This window comes from Phodopus roborovskii, unplaced genomic scaffold, assembly GCF_943737965.1.
Source record: "Phodopus roborovskii unplaced genomic scaffold, PHOROB, whole genome shotgun sequence".
Taxonomy (NCBI): Eukaryota; Metazoa; Chordata; class Mammalia; order Rodentia; family Cricetidae; genus Phodopus; species Phodopus roborovskii.
Genome location: NW_026126636.1, coordinates 9,294,650 through 9,301,135, shown reverse-complemented (window position 1 = coordinate 9,301,135; position 6,486 = coordinate 9,294,650).

The following is a 6,486-nucleotide window of genomic DNA, read 5'->3' as shown; positions in this document are numbered from 1 at the left end:
AGCAGAGATTACCCTGATAACTGTCCTATTCTGGAAAGTCTAAGTCTTATACCTACTATGCTCTGGCTAAGATAAGAGAGGGTATTAGCTGTGACTATCTAGTCACCAACCTCATCAAAGACCTGATGTTGGGAACCAGCAGCCTTCTGACCCCGCCCCTTGACGATGGGTGGGATGCTCATAGCTTTGTCTTCTCTACACCATGACTTACCTGGCTGCGCAAGCTTTACCTGGCTGCCAAGGGACTCAGTTACGCATGCTCAAGTTTCCCTTTTAAAGCAAGTGCGCCAAGCCCGCCTCTTTTTTTGGTTCCTTCTCTCTCTCTCTCTCTCTCTCTCTCTCTCTCTCTCTCTCTCTCTCTCTCTGTTCCCTGCTTTCAGTTGGCCACCAGCTACCCCCCTTTCTCTCCCCTCTCTCAATAAACTCCACATGGGTGCTGAGTCTCGTGTTTGTGTTTCATAGGCAATAGCTGCAGCAAATGAACAACACCTGAGACGGAAAATAACATTACTAGGGTAAGCAGGCAACTTCCTAAAGGTACAAGAAGTGACAGAAACAGCAGGCTGCCTGGACAGTCGCCAAAGGTCTCACAGTAACACTGAGGCAACCAACTTTGGCTAAGGCACAGAGTGCCTGACAGACCACCTCAGAAGCAGGAAAAATTAGTTAGTTTAGTTATTTTTTCAAGACAGGTTTGTGCAGCTCCAGCTTTCTTGGAACTCACTGCGTAGACCAGGCTGGCCTCAAACTCACAGAGATCCACCTGCCTCTGCCTCCTGAGTGCTGGAATTAAAGGTGTGCACCACCACTGCCCAGCATCTGTGCCAACTTTTTTTCTTATATTGGATACAATTTATAGAGTAAAATGTCCGATGTAGTTTCATATACAAAATTATTCCAGTGGTAGAAAGTTTCGAATGTGTGTAAATGGGCAGAAAAATTTAACTGCGTTTTGCTATTATAATATCTCCGTGCCAAGTTACCTGGCTTACTTCCGCTTACGGTTTTGGTGGGGACAGTCCCATCCTGGTGGGGAAAGATGTGGAAACTGCTTGATATACCTTGATGGATCAGGAAGCAGAGTGCCCTGCTGGCACCAGAAGTGGATATCAGACATCACCTTCAAAGCCCACCACCAGTGAACCACTACAGCCAGTTAGTCCACAGTCCCAACCGTTGCCTCCAGTCCACCAACCGGGGACCAAATGTGCAAGCACATAAGCCTGCGAGTCACATTTCACCCACCAACCTGGGAACTAACAACTCCTGGGGTTTGGACTGTATCTGGAGCCTTCTGCTGGTCTCCCCTGGGGTCATGGGGTCACGTAGGCAGCTGTGTTGTGCCATTTTGAATCTTCCACTAACAGGATCTGGACTCTTCTCCAGTGTCCCTCTCTGAGGGGTGAGCTTAAACTTCCTGGCAGCATGGTGGCTTTGAGATCTGGGAGGACAGGAACAGGAGTTCCGTGTGCTCTTAGTGTGCTCCAAGCTATTTCCACCCCATTCTGTTCATTAAAACAAGCCAAAGACCAGCTAGATACTAAGAAGAGAAGCATGTCGTCTCTTGGCTAAAACTGCATGCTGGACAGCCAGGAAGACTAAAGCAGCCCTAACAGAGGACATGATGCTGGGCTGGGGGCTCCAGATACCCTACCTCACCTTCTGTCCCAGCCACCCTGTGACATAAGGGCCAGAGCACTCCGCAGGGCTCATGGGAGCTCTCTGTTAGGGATGGTGGCTATACGGTGCTTAGATCTGCCTCGGGACCATGCTGCTTGTGTGGAAAATTCCTCACAGAAGTAAAGCCAACGGTGCACCAAGATCGGAGCCAGGGGCTTGGCATGGTGATGCACGCCTTTAGCCCCAGCACTTGGCAGGTAGAAGCAAGCAGATCTTCTGTGTGAGTTTGAGACCAGCCAGAGCTGCATAGTGAGTCATTCTCTCTCTCTCTCTCTCTCTCTCTCTCTCTCTCTCTCTCTCTCTCTCTCTCTCTCTCTCTCTCTCTCTGTGTGTGTGTGTGTGTGTGTGCGTAGTTAGATATAATGGCACACATCTGTAGAGGAGACAAATGTGGTAGTGTGCACTAGATACCACAGCATTTATGAGCCCAAGGCAGAAAGATTATAACTTTAAGGGACCAATAGGAAAGCTGTGGTTCAAACACACAAGAAAGAGGGTTGGGGTTATGATGGCTCATGGCTATAATCTATGTGTCATTTGGATGCAGGAGGAAAAGGATTTCAGGACTATCCTTGGCTACATGAGTTCAAAGCCACCCCATGCTACATAAGAACTTATTTCCAGAACACTAGAAAAGGGCTGGAGAGACAGACCATTGGTTAAGAGATTTACCGAGCTGGATGGTACATGCCTTTAATCCCAGCACTTAGGAGGCAGAAGCATGTGGATCTTTCTCTGAGTTCAAGACCAGCCAGGTCTATGGAATGAGTTCCAGGACAGCTGGGTCTACACAGTGAGTTTCAGTACAGTCAGGGAATATGTAGAGACACTGTCTCAAAAAATAAATCAATAAATAAAATAAGGTTTTTATATTCCAAAACAGGAAGCTGGTGAGATAGATCAAATGGTAAAGGCATTTGCTGCTAAGCCTGAGGACCCGAGTCTGACCCACAGGACCTGCATGGTAGAAGGAGAGCTCTTGTTGTGCCCAAATTCTGAACCCCAAAATCACCAAGAGACCTGATCCAATGCAAAAGCAAAGTCTTTAATTAATTAACGAGTTAACCATAATAACTGGGGTCCGCCAGCTGTCTAACACAGCGAGTGAAGCAAGGAGGGTCTAGAGGGGCCGTGGGGAGGGGAATTTATTGAGGTAGAGCAAGGGGGGTGTCTGGGGTCCACAACAGTCTCAGGACTGGTGCACTTCTGGGCTTGGGTGACCTGTCCTGAGTTGCTTGTTCAACTGCAGCAGCAGGAAGTTTGCTATGGCCTAGAGGCCCTCCCAGGGCAGTTGCTACGCTCTGCTTTCCACTAATATCAGTAAAGCACACCCAGACCCCGACAGCTAACTTCTGGTTGGTTCCTTGCCATGGAGGGTATCTGGTGGTTCATTCCCAGTAATTAGGGAAGGTAGGGAGCTCAGCACGTGTTGCTGAGTCAGAGGCCTACATCTTACTGGGGTTTTCTGCAGCCCGTCATGGCTGCCTAAGCAGGGTGCTGGGTGATGGTCTGGTCCCTTCAATCTGACTCCTGATCACTCAGGAGAGCTGTCCTGACGTGACGTCCGCACGTGTGATGTGGAAGGCATGCATGCCCGTGCACACTCCCCAATCAATCAATCAATCAACCAACATATGTTTAAAATAAAGAAAACCTACGGACTTTTTGTAAATTAACCGGGAAAGGAGGACAGGAAGGGTTAAAAAAGGGAAGAGACTAAGTTGAAAGCTGCAACATAGGTATACCAAACACATGCACTTGGAGAGTAAGAGGGAAAAACAGAAGTCCAACAAGGAAGGAAAGCTTGGAACTGGTAAAAATATCAGAGCCTGAGATGGATGGAATCCTGAGCGCTCTCTGCCATGGCCCCAAAGCGCCTCCAGTACAGGATTATCTGTTTTGTTTGTTGCGATATCCCCTGCTCTTAAAACGGTCTCAGTCATTCAGTAGGTGTTCAAAATATATGGACAAGAAATTTTTGCTATGACTCTTCAGAATGCCTGCAGTTCCCCCAGATTGCCACTAGATGGGAGTCTTCCAAGCCCCGAGGCCTCCATAAACCAAGCCTCAGAGCCGGCTTTGTGCTGCCACTGGCCTAGAACGTTCAGGATGTCTTCCCAGGGGCTCAGCTTGACAGTCCCAGCACATGCCCCGGGCACCAGGTGACCTTTCCGCCTGAGACACCCTTTTCTCCACTTCCCTCCAGCTCCAGCCAGTTAAACAACCCTTTGTCCTTGGCCCCTTCCGGCTGGGCCCTGAGGCTCCTGGTTCCCTTCCAGGCCCAGAGAGGAGGTTGGGACGAAGGTGGGGCTTCTGGGTGAAGTCCAGGGAAATGTCCTGGGGACTTTGAATCAGCTCTTCCTAGATAGAACTGTGGGATCCAGCCCCCTTCCAGCCTTGAACCCAGAGCCCACCCCACCCCCCACCCAGGGAACCAGACCCCAGCCCTCCTGCTTAGACCCAGAGGTTGAGGCCCTGGCCTCCTCCCTTAGATTAGGGTCTAGGGCGAGCACTCTGCACCCTCCTCTTAACACACCACAGTCCTCTCATTCTTCCCCGAAGACCCCCGTCTCCCTCTACACCCCTCAGTGTTTCAGCATTGAGCCCAGGGCTGAGTCACAGGAAGCCTGGGGCCCTGAGTCACCCCCACCTCTCCACCCAGCCCCTCCCAGGGCGAGAGAGAGCCAGAAAATGAAGGCTGCTCATAGCTTCAGTACAGAGTTCGGTGTCCGTCTTGCACGCCCATCAGTCAATGGTGCCCACGGGGGCATCTCCCACATCCAGCCTTCCCAGGTATCTCTTTATTTTTAGTATATTTGGAGACAAATTTCTGTCTAATGTCCAAGTTGGATTTCAGATTTTGCTTTTTCTTCACTTCTGTATGTCTTCTCTATCTCTTTAATTTGGTTGTGTTTTGTTTTTGTTGTGCTAAAGATAGGATTCAGGTCCTTATAATAGTGCTGTCCCACTGAGCCACACCCCAGCCCCTCACTGGGGGATTCTAGGCAGGGGCTCTACCACTGAGGCACACCCCCCAGCCCCTCACTGGGCTCTACCACAGCCATAGTTTTTTTTTTTTTTTTTTTTTTTTTTTTTACCTTTGCCTCTGTTGTGGTTTATTTTCTTTTTGTACTTTTTTCTTTCTTTCTTTCTTATTTTTCTTTTCTTTTCTTTCTTTCTTTCTTTTTTCTTTCTTTTTTTTTTTTTTTGACACAGGATGTTATTATGCATCCCAGTTTAGAGTCAACCTTTTCACCGCCATGCCTCAGGCTCCAGATTCCTGGAATTATAGCTGTTTGATACCACACCTGATTCCAGGATCCTCTGCCTTCTTTCCTCCCTCTCTTCCTCCCCGCCCCCCATGTTTGTCTCTGTATACATTTCTCAGAAGTCCCTGAACGGCCCTGCTAGCTGTGCAGCTGCAGAGGCTTGAGCTGTTCTTGTCTCTTGACTCATGTGTGGGCCCCGTCCCTCTGCTTGTCTATCCACTCCTCTGCGGGGCTAGGATGGGAACAGAAGTGACTGCTGTCCACAGCTACGCCCGTGGTGCAAACTGAGGAAGGGACGGGGAAAGGAGAGCTTTAGAGAGAGCTGGGGAGCCGGGAGAGAGTGAGGCAAAAGATGGAGAGAGACATGGAGCTCAGAGACAGAGAGCCAGGGCAACAAAAGATGGCGACAACAGAAGGACGGAGGCAAAAGACGGAGGAGACGGTAAAACGGCAAAGCGGGGACGACAGGCACATGCAGACATACAAGGCACACAAAGATGAAAGGCTGAAAGGGGCAGAGATGGGGAGACAGGGTCAGAGAGAAGTGGAGGCAGAAAGGACGCTGCGCTGGAGGCTGACAGAGAAGCCATAGGAGAGAAACACGGCGACTACAAAGACGAGGGTAAAGGCGGGGCTGAAGCTGTGGCTCAGTGGTGGAACACGTGCCTAGAATCCCCCAGTGAGGGGCTGGGGCGTGGCTCAGTGGTGGAGCCCCTGCCTAGAATCCCCCAGTGAGGGGCTGGGGGCGTGGCTCAGCGGTAGAGCCCCTGCCTAGAATCCCCCAGTGAGGGGCTGGGGTGTGGCTCAGGGGTAGAGCCCCTGCCTAGAATCCCCCAGTGAGGGGCTGGGGGTGTGGCTCAGGGGTAGAGCCCCCGCCTAGAATCCCCCAGTGAGGGGTCCAGTGTAGCCCAGTGGTGAGCACTTGCTTAGCACACAGACAGTCCTGAGTTCCAATCCCCAACATCAAAAAACGGAAGAAAAACATGAAGGCTTGGAGTGAGGGAGACACTGAGAAAGGGGTTGTACGTAAGGCCCAGGGATGCTCTTCGGGAGGAGGAAGCAGAGATGGCTCCAGGCAGCAAGCAGGCAGGGATGCTGGGGCTGCAGCATGGAGAGCCTGACTGCAGCATCTTCTCCAAGTAGACACGCGTGTGGTGTCTGGGTGTGCCTGGGTGTGTCCCCATCCTGCTCCAGCCATGTGTCACTGAGTGGGATCATCGTGTGTGCCATGGGGTGGAGCGCCTCCATGGCGTGTGTTTTTGTCACTGGGCGTGTCTGTGTGTGTGTGTGGTTGGGAGTCTCTGGGTGTGTCTGTGTGGGCTGCACTGGTGTGGTGCCAGACATGTCTATCCGTGGGTATCTCATTTCCCTGTGGCTGGCGGGCCCATAGTCCTGAACGCCACAGGGCACGGGGAGGCGAGGAGTTGCGTCTGAGCATTTCTCTGAGAGCAGGGACCATGAGGTGAGTCAGAGCCGCACTCTGTGCCCTGTCCTGGTGTCCCTGTGTGTTCTGTGTGATGCCATGCATGGGACATTT